This window comes from Notamacropus eugenii, chromosome X (assembly GCF_028372415.1).
Source record: "Notamacropus eugenii isolate mMacEug1 chromosome X, mMacEug1.pri_v2, whole genome shotgun sequence".
Classification (NCBI taxonomy): domain Eukaryota; kingdom Metazoa; phylum Chordata; class Mammalia; order Diprotodontia; family Macropodidae; genus Notamacropus; species Notamacropus eugenii.
In genome coordinates, this window is record NC_092879.1 from 19062175 (window position 1) to 19083181 (window position 21007).

A 21007-nucleotide genomic window follows, 5' to 3' on the forward strand; every position below is an offset into this window, starting at 1 on the left:
TGCTCTGGTCCCTTCAAGGACTGATTATTCTGTGCTATTAGGTTCTCCAACTATTTCTTTCTGCCTGATACTCCTGTCCTTATGTCAGGAAGGGCCTTTTCAATCTCCTCTTTCCCCCTCCTCCCCAGTTTATCTCGGTGTTTCAGGAAGCAGTTCTAGGAAGTTTGAATAACCCATCTCGGCCCACCTGGATGGAGGAGAGAGAGTGGGGTGCTCTGAGTAAAGCTCCCAACCCATAGGGAAGTGCTGATGTGATCAGGAGACATCCCAGTGTCCAGGTGCTGGGAGAGAGAGAAAACAGAGTCACAAAGAGTCTCCATGGAGGTGGAGACCACTTGGGAGGTGCAAGGGGAGATCTTTCCCATAAAACTGAGGGAAGCCTGCTGAAGGAGGTCTAGGGTTGTGGAACCCATGGGCAAAGATGTATAAATACACTGGGGAGCCCTTCCTAATGGATTGGTTGCTAGAGGAGAGGCTCCCCTGGGATAGTGAGTGTCATCTGTGGGAAGAGCAGAGATGATCTCTGTCCTGTCCTGGCTGCCTGGCATACGAAGGGTGAAGCCTGAAATAAGGGCTCTGATCCCAGGGTAGACTGCCTATGCCCTCCTGGCCTCTAGGCCTGCCTGGCAGTTCCCCTCTGAGTTTGTGCATAAGTGGCTTGGTCTGGAAGCATTGTGGAAGTTGGTGACCAGGAGCAGTGATGGGGATTGGTGGCTGATGTCACCTGGTAAGAGATGCAGGAAGCTTGTCAACCTCCATTGATACAAGCTGTGGATGGGGAAACCATACCTGGCCTTCACCTCCCAGAGCTCAACCTAGGACAGTCCTGGAGAAAGCCATGGAGATTGTCTGGTTTTTGGAGGGGTGAGGAAGGAGGAGGAAGAAAGTGTAGTAACCATATGTGAGCTGGTGCCCAGCAGGGTGTTATCCCCCAACCTCTGTGCCAATGCTCCCATGCCCCAGTCCTGTTGCAGGGAGCCCTGAATCCCTGCTCCATTGTGACCCTTAGGCCTGCTCTCCTCCCTCTTCTCAACGGAGGTGGGGGCAGTCCCCTCCGGGTCCCAACTCTGCAGGGCAGGCTCCCTGGTGTGTTCTAGGGAGTCCTGGGTCTTGTCATTTGCCCCTGGCACCCTCAGTGTCTCTGGCCTTTCCATCCACACTGCGAGCTACCCTTGCTGTGTGCATTGCTGTCCCCAATTAGAGTGAGAGGTCCTTGAGAGCACTGACTCTCCTTGTAAAGGCAGCTTTTAGCATGGTTCTTGGTAAAAGTGAGGAAGCACTTAACCAATGCTCATTCATTCATTCACTTTTAAATAAAATTGCTGGAGTTTTGAGCCTTGGGAGCCTGTGTGCTTGTCAGGAAAGCTGATGCTGCTTGTGGAGATGGGAGTGGGTTGTCAAAGGCTTCAGCCCCTATCGGCAGGGGGTGGGGAGAAGATGGATCAGGGACAGGAAGGGTCTTTGACGACATCTTCACGCTTCATTACAGGAGGGAGCACGTAAGCAAAGGTCACTCTCCTGTCACCTCCCGTGGTAACAAGATAGATGCATCAGTGACTCAAGTTTCCAGAGGATACAGGAACCAAGTCAGCTCTCCCACAAGGCACAGGGTTGTGAGTGACTGAGACAAAGTGTGTATGAGCATGTGTGTGACTATTGTAGCCGCGTGAGTGTATTGGAGGGTGTGGGTAAGAATGGGTGGCTTTGTCCTAGAGAGAGAACAGGAGGGAAGTGGGAGAGCTCAGCCCAGTGCAGACAGCCTTTGTTCCCTCCCTCTCCTCCCCTCTTCTCCAGAGCTCTCATCCTGCCTCAGAACCTCTGTGGGCCCCCTGGGCTCCTGGCTGGGCTCCGGATGCTAGCTCTTCGCCTCAGCAGCATGAAGAGCTTCTGCCTTTTGTCCCATCTCTTTTCCAAGTCTTTACCAGTAAGTGGGGGAGGAATAAAAGCGACAGCCGCTGCCTTGGTGCTCTTTCCCCATTCTGTTACCTGGGAGGGGGCAACCCTGGTCCAGAGCTGGGGAGTTCATGCTGTTCCCCATGCCTCTCTGAGACTGAGTAGAGGCAAGGGCTGGGTTAAGGGACAATAGAAGGAGGCGAGTATCTCTAGCCCCTCTTGGGGGTAAGGGGGTAGCTCTGACCCCTCTTTCCCCTGTCTGTGGGATGGGAAGAGGGGTGTTTGTGTTTGTATGTGTGTGTGTGTAGTGTGTGTGCATGTGTATGTTTGTGTCTCTTTGTCCAGTGTTCTATGCCTAACCACATAGCTGTCTTAGCTGGGGTGATTTCAGGTTGCATTAATATAAGCATGATATGGAGTCTGGGGTAGACAATAGAGGGTCAGTCTTGGAGTCTGGAAGACCTGGGTCCAAGTCCTATCTACTGCCTTGGCCATGTGACCACAAGTAAATCATTTAACCCCTCTGTGTCCCAGGCAACTCCCTAATCCATGGCTGATTGACATCAGTGACAGGACTCTCCAAACCGGATTACCCCCACACCAGTTAAATCACAGGGCTAGATAAAATAATCATGCCAAGAATCAAAGCAACTCTCTGTGGTCCTGGTCAGACCACACCTAGAACATCCTGATCACTTCCAGGATCCACATTTAGGAAGGACGTTGACTGATGGGGATGGTGAGAAGCCAGGAAACTTCACCCCATGAGGAACAGATGAAAAAAGAAGGATTATGTGGTGGAAGGAGCCCTCAATGTAGAATCAAGAATTTGGTTTGAACTCCAGCTCTACTCCCTTCTGCCTGTGAGACCCTGGGCAAGTCACTGAACTTCCCTCTCTAGAACTCTTTCTTTTATATTAAGTGAAGGAGATTGCACCCTGCCAGTTCTAAATTGCATGAATCTATAAATGGGTGGCATTTCTCTCTGAAAAGAGAGGACAGTGGAGGCAGTGGTAGCTGTCCTCACATATTGGAAAGGTTGTCACAAAGCAAAGTGATTAGATTTGGTGTGGTTTCAGAATGGAGAACTAGAATCAAGGGGAAAGATAAAGTTCCCAGTATATGTTAGGTGCTTAGTAAATACTTCTGGAATTGATTGATTAATGGATTGATTACAGGGATGCAGATTTGTCTTAATGTAATGAAAAACTGAACTTTCCAGAGCAGAATGACTTAGATTGGTAGGTAGTGAGTTTCCTGCTATTGAAGGACTCCAGGCAGAGATTGAATGGCCTCCTGTCAGGGATATCATAGGCAGGATTCACTGTCTCAAGTAGGAAATGAGAGACTGATTCTCAGTCCTTTCCTGTTCAGTTCAAGGCTCCTGTGAGTTGTGTGCTTTGGCACTGTTTTGATGCAGTTGTGGGAGGGGCGTCTCCATTTCTTTCCTCTTGTCTCCTGGAAAGTTGGCAGCCTCTCTTTCAAAAGCAAATACACTGGTGCCCTTGTTCAGTCCCTTCTACATAGTGAACCTGATGCTGGGACCCAGAGATTTTTCCCATGGCAGCTTTGTGCTACCCATGGGGCTCTTTCTGTAACGTCTTCAGGATCTCCTAATCACCAGATTTATTTTCTACCTTTCTCTTATTAGAGAGACATTATTTGTTTATCGTCTGCAGTCTCTGAATCTCTGGAGGCCTTGAGGTAGGATCAATGTTTTTTCTTTTGTTGGGGCAAGCTCTTTCTCCATGTCCTTGCTCTCTGTCTCCCTTCTTTTGAGTGGTATGAGAAATCCCTTCTCACCTCTCTTGCTCCCACTCCCACCTGCCCCTGCTCCTCTCTTGCTGGCCTAGAATCCAGGGCTTCTTTCCTACCTCACTGTGAAGGCTATTTCTCCCAGGGCTCAATCTTCCCCTATGCCTAGTGTTCAGAGCTACTTGCCATACTTGGGGGGTACTTCAGCCATTTCTGGTCCTTGCACAGGCTTCCTCTTAGTTGCCTCCCTTTCCTTTCTCTCCTATTTCTGGGATAGAAATCCTTTGGCATAACAATAATGATATAACAACCTGTGTTTCTGGACAAGAATCCCCTCAGCAACAGACCCATCAGAGAATAGCCATTCACAAGCTCCATGCAAGGCACAAACCTGGGGGCCAATGCAGGGTCAGAAGCTGGGGATGTTCAAATGTGAAAAGAGGGCTCCTTCCCTCAAGAAGATGACAGTTCAATTAGATCTAAGACAAGCAGAATACAAAATACTGGGTTTAGAGTGAGCGAATCTAAGTTCAAATCTGAGCTCAGTCACTTACCATCTCCGTGACCTAAGTCATTGCCCCCTCTGCAATTTGGCATCCTTCCCTAAGATGATGGGATTCTAGTAGATGGACTATATATGGTCACTATATACCTCTAGACTTCAGAAGATGGGCACTTTCTCCCATGCGGTCATTCCTTCCAACAGGCCATAGGAGACTCATCCTAATAAGTTTCTTTGCTCCAAGAAATGTATTTCATAGTGGTCAATCTGATAAGGAGCCTCCCAAAGTTTAGCTCGGTTGGTGCTTAGATATCTCTCTCTCTCTCTCTCTCTCTCTCTCTCTCTCTCTCTCTCTCTCTCTCTCTCTCTCTCTCTCTCTCTCTCTCTTTCTCACATCCCCCCCACACACACACACGAAAGCTGGATCCCTCCTTCCAGACTCCTCTAGCATGGTCTCTCCATGCCACCAGGATACATTGGAAAAGATATGAAGTACAGGGAGATTCTAAAATTTCTTTTAGATGGGACTCACATGAGAAGATCGAGATTTTCAGTAAGCAAGGGGATCAGGAGCTTGGTGACAGAATGGCATTGAAGGAATATCACCCTTCAGAGCTGAATATTCCGGCCCTCTCACTCATTCTGAGAACTTCTCCCCATAGCTTGTGTATAGCAATTTAAAGTATATAGAAAACCATCCCATATAGCAACTAATATTAAAAAAGAAAAATTCAGCAAAACACAACAAAAATATCTGGATATATATGCAGTGTTCCATACCAGTGGACCTCTCATCTCTTCAGTGGAATGAAGGGTGGCATCTTCTCCTATGTCTATTTTCTTGAAATTCTGAATTTTATATATTTTGCATGGACCAATATATGACAATTGTACAAGGTGTCTGCACCAATATGATGTGCTTTCCTTGAAGGCAAGAACCTTTTTTTATGTCTTTGGATCTTTAACATGGAGAGAAGAACCTGACACTTAGGTGGTACTTAAAGTTTGACCAATTTATTGCCCTTGAAATTATAATAAAGCTTTTCAATGACATCTGGTAGTCAAAAATGATATTTAAAAATACTATAGCATAGTCTTTTGCTGGCACCTAGTGATTAAAATTGATATTGCCAAATATTATAGCACAGTTGGGCTAGATAAGGATTAAAAAATATTTGTACCTTATTGAAAGCTTTAGGCTAGAGAGGAATAAATACCTGTGAAGATCATCCTCTAATGACCAAAAACAGATATTACACTTTAATCCATCATCTTGTGTCCCATTCCTTGTATTACACTCTGACTCATTGCAAACTGATCTTTTATCAGATTTTAGCGGGGAGATACACACACATATGTACATACAGAGAGATATTGAGAGAGAGGAGAGAGAGAGAGAGAGAGAGAGAGAGAGAGAGGGAGGGAGGGAGGGAGGGAGAGAGAGAGAGGGAGGGGGGAGGGAGAGAGAGAGAGGGAGGGAGGGAGAGAGAGAGAGAGGGAGGGAGAGAGAGAGAGAGGTAGGGTGGAGGGAGGGAGAGATGGAGGGAGGGAGGGAGGCATATACATATTACCACCTCAACTCCTGATTAAAGAAAGCAGAACAGAGCCAAATGAAATCTTGAATTCACTAAGTGAAGTGATTGATGATTTCTTTCAATGTAAGTAGGAATTCAGACTAAATAATTAACATTAAAGTTATATCTTACAGTCAGCTCTATCCAAGATTATTCTATCAAAATGTTAAAGTTGACTACCCATCAGAGCCAAATATGAATGAAATGAACACAAGAAAATGATCAATCTTAGTTTCTAAGTAAACGTGTGAAATAAATGTCAAAAGTTGAACTGAGATTTTACCTGTGTTAAATTGGGCATTCAGGTAAATATTTGCCTTGGTAACCAGGGATAATTAAAAAAAATAAGAATATATTATAATAATCTGGAGTATATGAAAAATCATATACTAAGGAGGGGTATAACTGTAGTCATTTTACTCAGTAAAAGAGCTGCAATATGAATCTGAATCCTTTACCTGCAAATTCAATCTTCTTGCCCCTGCACCATGTTCTCCACCCCTTTCCAAAAGGAGTACTCCATTGTGAATAAAGCTGTCTCTCATTTCATTCTTTCAGTCACTTTGTGACTGACTTTTTGTGATCCCATTTGAGGTTTTCCTGGCAAAGGTACTGGGATGGTTTGACACTTCTTTCTCCAACTCATTTTACAGATGAGAAAACTAAGGCAAACAGAGTTAAGTGACTTGCTCAGAGTCACACAGCTAGGAAGTGTCTTAGACAGGATTTGAAGTCAGGAAGATGAGTCTTCCTGACTCCAGGCCCAGGACTCTATCTATTGTGGTGTCATCAAGGTACCCATGGTCTACCTAAGCTGGTGAAATTCCCTTTCTATGAAGTCTTTGCTTTAACCTCTCTGCTGATGAAAAGGACCTCAAAGGCTGCCTGGACGAGTGGTATCAAACACACAACCCAAACTACTCCATAGTATAACTCAAACCAGATTAAAATGTATTCAAGAAATATTTAACAAAGCAATTAAAATATAATAAAACATAGGTAACTACTTTTTAAAACTAAATTTTAAACTAAATACTTTTTAAAACACTTAAAAAACTAATACAATATGCAGCCCTCAGGGATCCTTATGTACAGCTTAGAGCCCCTCTTTTTATTTGAGTTTGACATCATTGATCTAGTTCAATCCCCTCATTTAACAGAGAAGGAAACTGAGGGCAAGAGAGAGCAAGTTACTTGCCCAAGGTCATGCAAAAGATCAAAGATCTAGGGCTGGAACAGACCTCAGAGGCTATCTGAACTAATCATTTTACAAAGGATGAAACTGAGGCCCAGAGAGGGGACATGACCCACAGTCATTGCACATAGTTCATTAGCTATACAATCATAGGGAACTCAGAAGTTATCTAATGCAACTCTCCCATTTTATAAAGGTGAAATGAAACTAAGTCCCAGAGAGGGGACATGACTTGCTTAAGGTCATACATAAGAACATAGACTTGGAGGTGAAAGGGATCTCAGAGGCCATATATTAAACTTTCCCACTTTACCAATCTGGGAAATGAAGCTCAGAGGCCTTAAGTGACTTGCTCAGGGTGACACAGATCCTCAGTGACAGAAGCAGAATTTGAGCCCAGGCCTCTTAGACTCTAAACCCAAGCTCCTTCCACTCTACCACAAAATGGCCCTGTTTCTAATACTCACTTTCTCTTTTCGAAGCCCACATATCCATGTCCATGTGTAGAGTGTTAGTATATAAAATCAGTGTCTAATTTGGTGAAGCAGTCTACACTGACTCAAAGATGAGGGGAAATGGAAAGAACAAGAGAGCAAGTCCATTTGGTTCTGGGAGTGGAGTTTAGTCAACACTTTCCAAGGTATGCTGTTCCTCTAATCTCCACCCTTCCTTTGTCTTCTTCTCCCACCCCTGCACAAAACCTAATCATGTATTGGGCAGGTAGTAGGAGCTCAACAAATGTTTTTGTTTTTATTTCTAGAGTGAATCTACCTAAAATCTAATAAATAAAAAACTCCTGAGATTTTTTTCATCATCCTCTTAGCAATTCTTCAGTTTTTGAGACTAAGAAATCTTTGCTAATTATCACAATTGACCCTCTTCTACAAAGGTCTTTAAGATTTTTTTTTCCTTCTCTGACTCCTGTTTACACCAAACTATTTGGCCCTTCAGCCCATGTGATGTTTTCTTTGGCTAGTGTCAGTCAATCCAGAAGTTTCTCGAAATCCGACCCCTGCCAGGCCTTAAAACAGATGCTAGAGCAAAATATTCTGGTTAAATTCACATTGGCTCTCTAATAAGCATAGTATATTCACTATCAATGGTTCCATGGTGTTTTGAGACTGGTCATCCAGCAGCAAATGGTAACTGGACCCATGTGTTCCATTATTCTGTTTCTTAGAACAGCACTTGTAGGAAGAAGGAGTTTTTTTCTGAGATATGATTGCACTGGACCCAAGTGTTATACACTGTCTGTTTTTTAACTTTGTGATGACAATAATCGATACACTGATGGTTATGGTAACCTTCATACTTGGTGGCGGGTGAGAAAGATTTTTTTCCCATCATACTCTTGTAGACAGAATGTTTTTCCTGAAAACAATAGGGTAGTAGTGCTACCATGTCATCACAGGTCCCCTCTGATGCATAAGTATTATTGAATTCAGTTGTTTCCATGATAGGATGCCTATGGGAGCTTTCCACCATCTTTGGTGCTGAAGTGACTTTTGTATCTGTTTATATCTCATAAACTAAACTACTATTCAAGTAGTTTTAAACCTTTCATTTCAGCCAGGGGTAAGGGAGTTCACACCTTCAGGATAGAGTATAATATAAATAGAAAGTCAAAGAATTTAATTCAGGCCAATAACTAAATATATTAAAAGCTTCATAGAGGAAACTTTAGGTTTTAGGGAAATTCTCTTTCTTTTAGCATTTAAAAAAGAAACCAATCCCTTGTGTTTCTGATCTTAGAACTTCTAGACAGATAAAAATAGATGAGAATATATGAGGCAACAGTATCTATAAGACAGAGCACTGAATTTACAGTCAGGAAGACCTGTGTTCAAGTTCTGGCTCAGACAGTGTCTAGCTGTGTGATCTCAGACAAGTCATTTGACCACTATGGCCTTCAGTTTCTTTCTTTGTCAAATGAGATCCTTTCCAGATCTAGATCTATGATTATGATCCTGTGATTCAACTAGGGCCTTAAAGGAGTGAGTGGGTAAAGAGGGAATGGTGCCAGCTTACATAGATCATGTATTCAAGAAGCTTGACATTAAGAGAGAGATGACTTTGTTCAGAATGGGGTGCCATAGTTGAAGGAGAATGGAGAACATGATGTAGGGACAGAAAGACTAGATTTGGAAGTAGAGGAACCAGTTTTGAATCCCTGCTCAACTACTGAGTAAAATGATTATAGCTGTAGGCCTACTATCTGATTTTTTATACTCAAGGGTTATTAATTATATTTTTAACTAACCCTGGGTACCTTTGCAAGCACTTGTTTGCATACCTGACTAAGTACTGGTAAAGTCTCAGTCAAACTTTTGATATTTATTTAATGAATTTGTTTCAAAGAATGTCAGCCATATTCTTGTATTTATTGCCTCCAAATTTTGTTCTTCTGAGTGGAGAACATCCATATCTTATGTGATTAACAGCGTGAAACCAGTTCAGTCGTATCTCCACAGCTATGCAGGCTTATCTTATAGCTGATGACCTTTGATATGATGGAATTTAAGAGTTAATTCTAATTTTGATGAATTAGTCTGAAATTCTATTTACATTTAAGAAACATATTGCCCACTGAATTTCTTGAATTCAGGACTTTATTTAATTCCATTTTGCCTCTCAAAACCAGAAATGAGTAGCTACTTAAGCTAAAATCTAATTGGTTTGTAATGTGACAGAGTGTGGTAGTAGGAGGTAATCAGGAGATGGCACACTAAAAATGAAACCCTTTTTTAAAAAGCTGCAATATCTGAAAAGACCACTAGATGTCAAAGACAAACTGTGCTATGTTTCTCAATGGCAATTAATTGGTCAACAAGCATTTATTAAATGTTTACGTCGCACCAGTCAGGGGTATATAGTGCATATAGAGGCAACTAGGTGGTGCAGCAGTGCATAGAGTGCTGGGCGTGGATTCAGGAATATCTGAGTTCAAATCCAGCCTCAGACATTTATGAACTATATGACCCTGTCAAATCACTTAACCCTGTTTGCCTCAGTTTCTTTATCTGCACAATGAACCAGAGAAGAAAATGGCAAACCCCTCCATCATCTCTGACAAGAAAACCCCAAATGGGGTCACAAAGAGTCAGACACAACTGAAATGACTGAAAAACAACAACAGTGTGGATTAGTGAATAGAATGCTTGCTAACTTCAGAGCCAAAAAGACTTGGGGTCAGGACCCACCAGAGCACATGCTGGAGCTGTGTGACCTTGAGTAAATTACTTAACCCTGTTTGCCTCAGTTCCTCATCTTTAAACTGAGCTGGAGAAAGAAATGGAAAACCACTTCAGTATCTTTGCTAAATGACTGAACAGCAACAATAGATGGGAAATGAAGTGTTTTATAATGATATTTCCTTGTTGTAAGGACAACAGGTAGGTCAATTTGATTAAACAGTAGAGCACACAAAGGGAAATATTATATAATAAAGATAAAAAGGTAGGATGTAGTTAGGGTTTAAAGGACTTTACAAGACATAGACAAGTCTATTTGATTCTTGATGTACCCGAGGCTCCTGGAATTCACTGAAGAGGTTTAGTTTATTGATCAGTGCTTTAGGAATATCCCTTTGGCAGCTGAGTTGATGAAGGAGTAGAGAGGGGGAAAACGATACAAGAAGTCGAATTAGTAGGTTATTGTAATAGTTCAGATGAGAAGTAATGAGATTGTGTGTATGGAGAGAAGGGGATGGATGCAAAATACTTTGAAGAGGTAATAATGACAAAACTTGGCAACTGGAGGAGAGTGAGAATCATGAGAGCTAATGGCCAAGAAGGGAGGTGGCAGCTTTTGTCATGCAAAATTAGAATCGATTTTGAATGCACATTGCCTTCATGATTAGTACAGCATAAAAGATATGGCCAGATAAATATAAATTTACTCAGGGATTATTCTCATGAGAATAAGTACCTGTAGCAAAATAGAGGTCCCTGAATTCAACCAAGAAGGCTTACTCAGGATGAAAAAGGCAAAATTATAACTGTGCCTCACTGGCAAATTTATAAGAGAGTTTCAGCAGCCCATTCTTATTACAATTGGGAGGAGTTAAGCCTTTAACATACCAGTGTTATGTAACAAACAGGAGCAAGCTTAGGGGAGTGGAGCCATAGACTTCTGTGGCTATTCAGTCCATACTCACAGTCTCAGTATCCTGGCCTAGCTCACCATAATCCTTACCATCTTGGAAACTGAACTTCCACCGATCACATATCAAGTGGTTGAGGTGGGATCCATTGGTTACATCTCAGGGCACATTGGAGCAGTATTAATAAAATGGCATTAGGATGAGGATTGTGGTGGCTGATTGTAGAAGGCATCTGAGCCACCCTCCCCAAGAGCTTACCCCAGACTACCAGAACAAATACCATGGCTCTGTCTCCTTGGCAGAGCCTGTTCTGTTATCTCCTTGAGAGATTGTTCTACTTCTTCGCTGGAAAAAAAAGTAAAAAGAGGCATTGTTCAGGGTTATAGACACCTTTTCCACTAGCTGGCAGATAACCCAGGGTAATACAGTAATTTAAATTATCAATACCAGGGAGTTAAGGCCTTTTTTTCTCTCCTAGGCAGTGATAGCCTTATCCATTCCACTGGCTATGGTGGCTGAAAAGTTGCAGATCGTGTATTCTACCTCATAAAGCCTTAAGGTAAGAAGATCCTGACAAATCTATGGAACTCAATGTCTTCAATACCCCTTGGAATGTTGTCCCTACAGACCCTGTGTAGTCAAGATATTCAGGATTCAGGGGACCCTTGGGTATGGTAAATGGTCTGGCCTCCCTAGTATCCTTGTTAGGGAGAAGAGGACATAGTGAGAGGGTATGCTATTACATATTTACCTGGTTGTATTAGGTACATGGTAGGAAAGAGAACTTATTTAAATACTAGTATCTGGAGAAGAGAATGCCCATGCTATTAGGGGAACTGCCTCTCCATTCAGGAAGTCTATGACTGAACACTTACAGAGATGGGAGTAATTTGTTGCACAAGGATGATGTTTCAGTTCTGACCCTCATTTTCTCCCAAACTATGGAGGAGGCCTGAGTGAGGGGCAGGGAACACAATAGACACTGATATGGCTAAACACTTCCAAGATGCCATTTGGAAAGCTGAACGTAAAAGTGGTGTATTCGTTGCCTTTCAGCTATCTACTTATTGTGTCCAAACTCCCTGCTCCATCCCAGATCAGTGGCCTCATGGGCTGACATTCCATGGGTTGGACTCCTGACTTGAGATTCATAACTGGAAGCTAAAACCTGCTCTTGGTTGAAGGGGTGGACACTGAGGAGTTAAGTGGAAAGTCTTGGATCTTTCCATCTGGTATTCCTGGGGCTGAGCAGAACAACCAACTGGCCATGAATTTCATGGCAGAGGTGACCAGTCTCATGAGTGTATTCTGGTTTTGTGATAGAGCACCCTGGAGAAATCAGACCAGGGTTGACCCAGAAGTATCATAAACCTGAATACCATCTTCATAGTAAGGTGAGTGGGGCTTACCAGTGGTGAGCCAGTGGGACAGATCACAAATCAGGTAAAACAAGTCATCCATCAGGAGGAAGAGCAGGAGGCAGATGATAGCAACTGGGATGTTCCTATCCAAAGTCAGGTGTAGTCTGTGTCACATGTAAGGAGACAGAAGCAGAGAAAGAGGTGCAGACTTGGCTCATGGTTCTTGCCTTCCCCTTCATCCCATTCCTCATGTGTCCCTGATGGTCAAGTTTTTTGTCCCACTTATGTAAACATCCTCTCTCATTATCTTCAGAGTGTTACCTATGCCGGAACCACTGTCTATTTGGGAACCCACCTCTCACTCCCTGCATCTTTCCACCATACTAGTCCACTCACCTCTGAGGTGAGGAATGGGAGGTGGAAGGTGGAGGAATGAACACAGGGTCTGATTCTTACTAACGTGCCTGCTCCTTGTGGGTTCCACTGGTTGCAGATTAGGAGCTTTGGAAAAAAAGCTAAAGATTCTGAGGAAAGAAAATACTATGGGCACCTGTTCTGTAAGAATGATTGTAATAAGGTGACTGGGAAGATTTATGGCATCTCAATTGCTGCCTTCCCCTCAGTTTCTGTGAGGCCTGACATAAAGAAGATGCAACCCCCATTTTCTTATGCTTTTGGTGGGCAAGAATAGAGGAACATCTGGATGTGAATGTATACAACCAGAAACATCTGTTCTCTGAACTATGAGTTCCAATGCTAACTTTCTATGTTCTTTACCTTATTCTCCATTCCCTGATACTGAGTTTGCTAGAAGATAAGGGAGGGATGACCATCCATTTCTTAGAACTGAAGGCTGCTCTTGTGAGTGACTCTGCTGATGCAGTATTTCAGGCTTTGCTTAGGGTCCTGTGCCTTTAGGACTTGCTTGAGGAGACCTTTCCATGGTTCCACAGTCCCTGCTGCTGGTGGGTAAGATGGGACATGGAATACTCATATGTTTCAGTTTTGCTTATTTTGAAGTGACTGCTATTAAGGTCAAAATAAGGTAAATTAAGGCAAGAAGTTCTGAGCATGATCAATTTATTAGTAAGGTGCAAATTTATCAATAAATAAGATTTTAGCTTCCTCAATACAGCTAAGAATCTCAATGAAATGGACAGCTCCCTTTTACAATTTTGGGGAGTACAGAGGAGTACAAAGAACAGGACTTCCTAGACAGGGAACAAGATATGATTACTTTAAAGAGCTCAGCTTCATGAATGGGGAAATCGATATGATTGGTTACAGAATTGAAGCCTAAGGGACAATATGATTGTTTGGAAATTAGGAATGGGAGGCTAACAACAACTCCTTCCTTTCTTCCTGTGCTAAGAAATGTTCATTGTTTGAGTCTACCTGCAAGGTTAGAGATTGTGAACCAAACATCTTTGGATAGCAAACCAAACATCCTTGAAGGACAGCATGGTGGTGTAAAGATACTAGACCTGACTCCCTGGTGTCGATTCTCATCCCTCAAACAAAGATTTACTTGAGGCAAGAAAAAAACAGCGATTAGCCAGAGAACTAGATTTTTCAACTCAACTCATTACAGGCTAGCTGAATTTCTGAATTAAGTGGAAAGACAACGAACCAAGACTTAGGCAGTAACATGACATAAATCAATTAATTGTAAATAGGATTAATTTTTTAAAAAAAGAATCAAACTGATCATTTCACTACTGATGTGAAAATTGTGCTATTGCTTGGAATAAGCATCAGGGTGAGCATCCTGGTCAGTGATTCTTTTGGGAAGAGTACTTTCTTCAGAGATTAGTTGATTGGTTGTTGTCCTTCATTCTCAAAGAGGACCAAAATTACATCTGTTGGGGTCAAGCATGTCTGACTGTGGCTGATCATGCCAATACCAGCTTGGAAGGTTCTATCTCCCATAAGTCAGGCACAAATAGTCTATATGAACATTTGCAGTGAATATGTCTCTAAATTTGCACATCTCACATTTCTTTTGAGTTACTGTAATTTTGCTTGGCTTACAGAGTACAGCACCTTCTTTGATACAGGAACATCATGGTGCACAGTCCTGTGCCAGCATCTCCCATGTCTCACAATCAATTCCAAAGCTCTTCAGAGAGACCTTGAGACTGTCCTTGTATTGTTTTTTCTGACCTCCATGTGAATACTTGTCTTGTGTGAATTCTCCTTAAAACAGTCTTTTAGGTAAATGTACTTTGGGCACCCAAACAACATGGCCAGGCCATCAGGAGTTACCCTCTCTGAAGTAGTTTGAATGCTTGGCAGTTTAACTCAAGAAAGGACCTCAATGTCTAGTACCTTGCCAGGTAATCTTCAGAATCTTCCTAAGACAATTCAAATGGAAGTGATTCAGTTTCCTGGCATGGCTCTGGTATACTTTCCAGGTTTCATAGGCATACAGTAATAAGGTCACCACAATGATTCTGCAGACATTCAGTTTGATAAGCACTCTAATACTTTTTCTCTCCCACACTTTCCTTCAGAGCCTCTCAAACACTGAACTAGCTCTGACAATCTGTGCGTCAACTTCATAATCTATGTGGACATCCCTGGAAAGTATACTGCCAAGGTAAGTGATTTATATAGAGTGTCTAGTTGTTAAGCTTGGAAGAGATCTACTGCATCTCTACAGTGATGTTCCCCAGGCAAACGACCTGATCATTCAGTTGATAGATTACCTCTGATCTTGCCACACAAGATTATTAACTACTGCATAGGAATCAGTGAAGAGAAATGGTTCCTTTGTGGTAGACCACACAAGCAGCAGAACACCTGCCTATTGTTCACCATTGGGGAGACTAGATGGAGCTGTGGGTGGTATAGACTAGCCTATCTACTGACTATAGTGCCGTGGCACTTCAATAACTTGGACCATTTTTGAGGAAGGCTGTGCCATCTGTGAACTAGATATTTCTTCCTTTCAGGAGATCAGCTAACCAAGGACCCCAGGTTACAAGAGAGGGTTTCATTGGAGACCCAGTAAGACTAGCTTCTGTGGCAGACTGTTACTAAGCAGAAATCTAACATAGGTGGCCAACTTGCCTTGGGTCAGGCCTGGCTTAGCTCTGAATATATTACTTCCTTTTGATGAAGGATAATTCTTGGTCATGGCATCACCTTCTTGATGTCATGGTCCTCTTCGAGAACAAAGGACAAACAACAGCCACCACTAGTGGCAACTCACAGGGCTGTGAATATGGCCATGTCATAGGACCATGAAAGAGTATTACATGCCTAGCCAGGTAAAAGCAAAATGGTCCTAGTCTTCCACCTGAGTAGAACCTGAGAGGAAGGCAGTGGTCAAATAGGCCACTACATACCAGTCTCTAAGAATGACACCTAGCATTTCTTTAATAGTCACAAGATCAAGGACCACCAGAGTCACCAAATCAACTTCTCTTTTCAGGCTGAGGTAATCTATGGTCAGTCTCCAAGTGCCCCTGTCCATGATGTCCCAAGAGGACTGCTGAACTGAGATGTGTGCCTGAGGACTCTGGCATCCAGCAGTTCCTATGTCAACACCTGTCTTTCACACACCCTTACCCTGGGATCCATACCACCCATTAAGTTGGGAGGAGTAGAATGTGTTAGAGACAGCCACTTGGACAACTATGTTTGGTCTCAAATAGAGTGAGGTCAGGGGAGAGGGCAGAGACCTTGGTGCCACCCTGAATGTCTTCCTCTAAGAGCAGTAGTGTGATGGGGTAGTCAGAGATTGTGAGATCTCATTTTGATTTGGTCTCAGAGCACGTCCATAAAATGTTGGAGTCTTGGTTTTTGCAAACTTGTGCACACACAGGGGCATCTTGCATGTTAGAGATCCAAACAGGAGCAGTTTTTGCCCTTCTCTCCCTTTCACCCTGGCCATCCCTTTGTCCTTCAGGTCTTCATGAAGCCTCCTTATGTCTCCTTCAACTCTAGAGGGATCCTAACCTCTTATCAAACCCCTGTATGCACCACCATTAATCCCAGAAGATGAGGATTTTATGGGCATTAGATCTTCTTGTATGTAATTGGACATAAAACATATACGATAATATGGGACTGTGGAGAGAGCTGGATGGATCTTCATTGGAAAATAAATGGCATAAATGATCACTGGATGATTTGACTCCTGTGAGGTATGTCAGATCTTTGTCTCTCCTCTAACAGTGTAGAAAACAGGGAAGGGCTAGTAGCGAACATCATCTCATGTCTTAGAGGGACAGTCTCCTGTCTGCTCTCGCCAGTGTCTAGAAATCAGAGCTGGCTCATCTGTGTACCAGGCAAGGAACAAGACCAGAAATAAGTGACATCCCAGGAGCAGGCTAGAGGACTACAGCCTACATACTGATGCCCCCTAGAAGACCCTAACTTGCCAGTTCCTCTATTTACTCAGTTCCCACAACTTAATTCACTACTGCTTGGACATCTCAAAAAGGAGGCCCCATCAACATCTCAAATTCAGGAAATTCAAAAAAGAATGCATCTCTTCCCCACCTCAACTCTTCTTTCTTTCCAATTTCTCTACTACTATTGAGGGTACCAGTGTCCTCCCAATCACCCAGGCTTGCTACCTCCATCCTCCCTCAGCTCCTCACTCAGTTGCCCCCCACAGTCCAATGTGTTGCTGAGTCCTGTTCATTCTACATTTACATCTCTTGTGTACTTACATTTCTCTCCATGCCCAGCTGGCATGCTGGTGCAGGCTCTTATCACCTCACACCTGGACTGTTGCAGTAGTCATTTGGTTGCTTTGTCAGGTAGTTACCTCCTCCAACCCATCCTCTCCTCAGTTCCCAAAAGGATTTTCCTAAAGTTCAGTTCTTGACATGTCACACCTCTACTCAGTACACTCCAGTGGCTCCCTATCACTTCCAGAAGGAAATAGAAAAATCTTCTGTTCGTCATTAAAGCTCTTCACAACCTGACTTCTTCCCATCTTTCCAGTGGCCTTGAAGCTTCCTGCCCCCCATATACCCATCTTCTGACTTCATGCCTTTTCAGTGGATGTTCTCCATAGTTGGAATGTTCTCCTTCCTCATCTCTACCTTCTGGCTTCCCTCAAGACTCTGCTCAAACCTCACCTTTGTTCCAGTTTGCTTTTCACCCTCTACTGTTAGTCTTCCCCCATGATCCCCTCCTCTCTGTGATCCTCTTTCCTCTGTGATCCCCTTCCATTTTCGTACAAGGTCTATAATTTTGTATGGCTGTAGCTAGCAATTTGCCTGTTGTCTTCCCCACTCCAATGTGAGTACTTGAGGGCAGGAACTCTCTTTTCCCATTTTCTTTGTATCCTTAGGGCTGAGCACAGTGACTGACACATGGCAAGTGTTTAATGATAAGTGCCTGATGACTGACTGACTGCCTGATCAAGGGCAAACACTGAAACCTTTTCATCCTCAGCTTCCTCTTCTGTAAAATGTGGTTAACAACATCACCTTCTTGTCAGGAATATGGTAAGTATCAAATTACATAACATTTTCAAAGTACTTTGAATCTTCAAGAGATCTATATAAATACTAGCTGTTTTGATTATCGATAATAATCATAAAACAGGTATAGCAGCATTTCTAACACCTGGTGTATAGGGTCATTGAGGATGGTCCAGTCTTTTTCTCCAAGATGGCTTCCAGGTTTTCTCATCACTGTCACATTTAACCTTCCGGCCTCCTCCTCTTCAAGAGCAGGGGGATGTCAATTGGATTCTCCTCACAACTGCATTTGTGGCACTAGCACTACGGCCTTACTAACCCCCAGCCCTATCCCCTAGTGACCTTAAACTTAAATTCCTGTCTTTAGTGACTGGGTAAGTGAAAAAAAAAAGTTAAGTTCTTACTATAGGCTAAGCACAGTGCTAAGTGCTTTGCCTACAAATAGAAAAGAGAGAGAATTCCTGCTCTCAAGGACCTCACAATCTAATAGGTGGAAACCAGAAACCCAAGAGGTGTTAGTAGCAGCAGCAGGGAGGATGGCAAGGTACCTTGTTTATCAACATTTCCACTGATAAAACGCTCTTGGTTCTGACCTACTAACTGCACTCCATTCCAATTAATAAATTTGCATGAAGCATTTGCTGTATGTGAAGCACTGGGGATATAAATATCCCACACCCTAAGCACCCTCTCAGAGAGCTTACTGGTCTACCACAGACATACTCCAAGAACACAGAGCAGGGAATGTCAGATAAGACAAATTCATTTCAGAGATACAGAACACTACTAACTTGGGGGAGATGGCCACCTCTCATTCAGCTAGAAGAGAATGTTCATTGCCTTCACCAGTTCCTCAGGGCAGGGATGGATGTCCTGGGAGGCCATCTTTGGAGTTTATTCCTCAACTCTCTGCCATACCTTTTCTGTATTAACCTGGACAAGCCACTGAAACTCCCAGTGTACTAGGTAACTAAGAGTATAAAGTTGCTGAGAAGTTGTCAGTCACATTTGAGAGAGGGATTTTCCCATTTCAATCACACATCCACACCTTATCCCTATTGTTATCCTAACAAGCACCCTGGGCTCACTCAGGTGCTCCAGGCCCCTGTATGATGCTCATCATGGAGACTTGCAGTATCCTGGGGCCTATGAGCATCCCCAGGCCTCTCCTGAAAAAGCTTCCTAATTCTCAGGCTCCCCAGCTGTCCCTGCCCTCAGTTTCCTACAACATAGGCTCAGTCAGGTACGAATAGGCAGGTCTGCCTTCTAAACACCAGCTGTCACTGTCCCACATGGGCCCTTTCTGAGCATGTGGGCTGAAATCTGACTCAGACTAATGCCTTACACAGCCATCCCTCTCATCATCTGGTCTAAAATTTTGTCAGCAGTCAAAGCCACACTCAGTGGCTTAGTTTGCAGATGCTATTCGCTCCCCTTATGGGAAAATCAGGAGGACCTTTGGTGTTCTTCAGGCCTGGGGTACTTCTCCTGGTGTCCATGACCTTTCAAATGTCACTGACACTTAGCTGTTCAGCCATCACAGCTGCCAGTTCTTTCAGCACACAGTGTTGAAATTTTCCCAGGAGAATATCTGGCCACTGTGGATCCCTCCCACCCCAGCCTCGCAGGTCTTCTTCCCTCCCAGGCATCTCCCTCACTACAGCCCACCACACCCCTTCCCTCTGACAGCAACTCACACCTGCCAGTGCTCTCCCTAATTGTGGGATGGAGTTCACCTGGGCCAAGCGACCTGATTTCATCAAGGGCAGCTGGCCACTTTCTTACCATCTTCTACCTTGACTTTCTTTGCTGTCCCTTAAGGACCATTTTTGCTCTGTACTTCCCTGACCAGAGGCCACATTCCTGGGCCAAGAAAGTGGAATCAAAGTCAAGAAGTAACCTCTGCAACTTTCATTAATTATCAGTCTCCTATTCATGGGACCCCCTGTGCTGGGGTCTTGGCCTTAATTGTTCTTCTTTTCTCCATAGTAAAGGTAAAGATACTTTTTCACAATTCTTTCATTTTGTTACCATGCTCAGCTCCTTCTGAACTTTAGGGGGCCTGCCACTATTGAGACAGTACGTTGTCAAGCTTTGGTATTCGAGAGCCTGTGTGGAAAATCAGAAAATGCACTGGCTCTGAGGTCAGAAGAAAGATGGATGACCATAGTAAAGTCCATTGACCTCTCTGGGCTACTTGTAAGATGGAGCTACTGATACAATTGCAGCTAGTTTGGTAGGTTTCTGTGAGGTCCCAGTGAGACAGAGTCTGTAGAGCAATTTGCATACTTTAAAGGACTACATACATGTGAGCGACTTATTTCTGTCCTCATGCAAGGAATACAGCTTGTATCTGAGCTGGACCTTAAACCTCAGTCTCTGCTGACTCCATCTCCTCCTCTGTAAAATGGGGACAAAGTTTTTGTTTACATTTATAAATCCTCCAGTGCTAGAGAGATGTGTGAGCTGATCTTATCATCGTCTTGATTCCCTGTTCCCTGCCCTTTGCTGTCTTCTTCTGCCTTATACATGGGGAGGCAGCCTGGTCCAGTGAAAAGAGCCCTGGCAGCTAGGAAGTCCAGTAGAGGGAGGGCTAGACCTGAAGTCAGAAGTCCTGAGTTAAAATCCAGCCTCGGACATGCATTAGTTCTGTAAGCCTGGGCAAGTCACTTAACCTCTGGCTGCCTCAGTTTCCTCAACTGTAAAATGAGGATAACAATAGCACCTACCTTTCGGGGGTGTTGTGAGGATCAAATGAGACAATATTTGTAAAGTACTTGCCTGCAACCTTCATCAGCACTTCTTCGCTTCCCTCATCTTGGTTCTCTGCCTGATCCTCTGCACTCAAAAGACTTGGGTTCTAATCCTGCCTCTGACAAGCTTCTGTGACCTCGGGCAAGTTCCTTCTCTTCCCTCAACCTCAGGTCTCTACTCCATAAAATTAGTTTTGGGTTTTGCACTCCAGGACCCCTAAGTTTCCCCCTTCCCTGCACAGAAATTCTAAGTTCTCTCTTCTGAAGTTTTCCCCCCTTCCAGCATTCTGGTTCCAAGCATTGCTATCCATAGACTGTGGGCCAAGTGTGCCCAGGAGTACTGTCATACCTGGCCCCTACTCCATGCCCACTATCACTCTATTTTCCTTCCCATCTTTAAATGCTGTGTTCTAAGATATCTTAGAACT

General features: G+C 43.5%; 1 long non-coding RNA gene across 2 annotated transcripts; it reads left to right on the forward strand.

The window, feature by feature from the left end:
- Positions 1-1811: 1811 nt before the first annotated feature.
- Positions 1812-16515, forward strand: LOC140515688 (uncharacterized). 2 transcript variants are annotated; one of them, XR_011971135.1, is made up of 4 exons: positions 1812-1924; positions 11500-11580; positions 14896-14981; positions 16296-16515. It is a non-coding gene; the product is annotated as an uncharacterized lncRNA (long non-coding RNA). The 2 variants fall into 2 exon arrangements; XR_011971136.1 differs by having other exon boundaries at positions 1817-1924; positions 16334-16515.
- Positions 16516-21007: the final 4492 nt, after the last annotated feature.